Source organism: Acanthisitta chloris, unplaced genomic scaffold (assembly GCF_000695815.1).
Source record: "Acanthisitta chloris isolate BGI_N310 unplaced genomic scaffold, ASM69581v1 scaffold13233, whole genome shotgun sequence".
Lineage (NCBI taxonomy): Eukaryota > Metazoa > Chordata > Aves > Passeriformes > Acanthisittidae > Acanthisitta > Acanthisitta chloris.
This window is the reverse complement of record NW_008663357.1, coordinates 32,099-32,916: the sequence shown is the minus strand read 5'-3', so window position 1 is coordinate 32,916 and position 818 is coordinate 32,099. Positions and strand designations below refer to the sequence as shown.

The 818-nt window shown below is 54.9% G+C and overlaps 2 protein-coding genes across 4 annotated transcripts in view; one reads left to right on the top strand and one right to left on the bottom strand.

The window, feature by feature from the left end:
- The window catches only part of SLC5A10 (solute carrier family 5 (sodium/sugar cotransporter), member 10), a 39,672-nt gene that overhangs the window by 29,988 nt on the left and 8,866 nt on the right, over window positions 1-818 (top strand). The gene's annotated exons all lie outside the window — the stretch shown is intronic.
- FAM83G (family with sequence similarity 83, member G) overlaps window positions 1-818 on the bottom strand; it is a 17,095-nt gene that overhangs the window by 15,712 nt on the left and 565 nt on the right. The gene's annotated exons all lie outside the window — the stretch shown is intronic.

Here is an 818-nt window from a genome sequence, read left to right as displayed (position 1 = left end):
TCCTCTGACTTGGGATGCTCTTTTCTTGGACTCTCATGGTTTTGGACACACAGAACTCAAAGAGCTTCTTTCACTGAGAAACCAGCAGGTACTGACCCCTCATGCACTTCCCAGCTGGGACTGGGTCACTGGGAAACACCAGCAACCTCTGCCCACTGCCTCTGGCCTTCAACACATGCCATCATCTCCTTCCCTCCCTGGTCCTCCTGCCCACGACACCAGCCTGACCCCATTGCTCATGCACCCCAACTCCCTGTTCCTTGGTTTGATGCCACGGGGAGGACAAGTCTCAACCCAGATCCCTTCAGCATCTGCCCAGCCTTGTCCTGCACACCATATCATTGTTTCCCTCTGAAAGCCAAGATGAGGTCAGCTTGGAGCACCACAGCCATCTGAGGCCAAACTTGACTCTCGTGTGCATCAGCACCAGACCAGAGGCTTTGGCTACTCTGCCCCAGGGCTGTATTGGTCCTGGGGTCACGGGCTGGATAGGCAGTGGACACAAGGACTGAGGCCAGGTTCCTGCATGCTGCCACATGCTGTCACACTGGGAGTAACGACTCTGGGGTGCCTGGGACTGTGGTTTCAGAGCTGGGAAGCAGCTCAACCCATTTTTCTCCCCAGCAATTTTCCCCACAGCCCCCTAGGGACCCTGGGAATGACTGTGCTGCCATGTGGATCATGGGAAGGGTTGTGTTTCTCCCAGGGAGCGTTTGACCACACTAACAGCATCTTCAGCAAAACCTGATCCCCAAATACTGATCACATGGAAAAACCTGAACATTTACCCCCACTGCCTTTGCCTGGGTAGAGCTCTC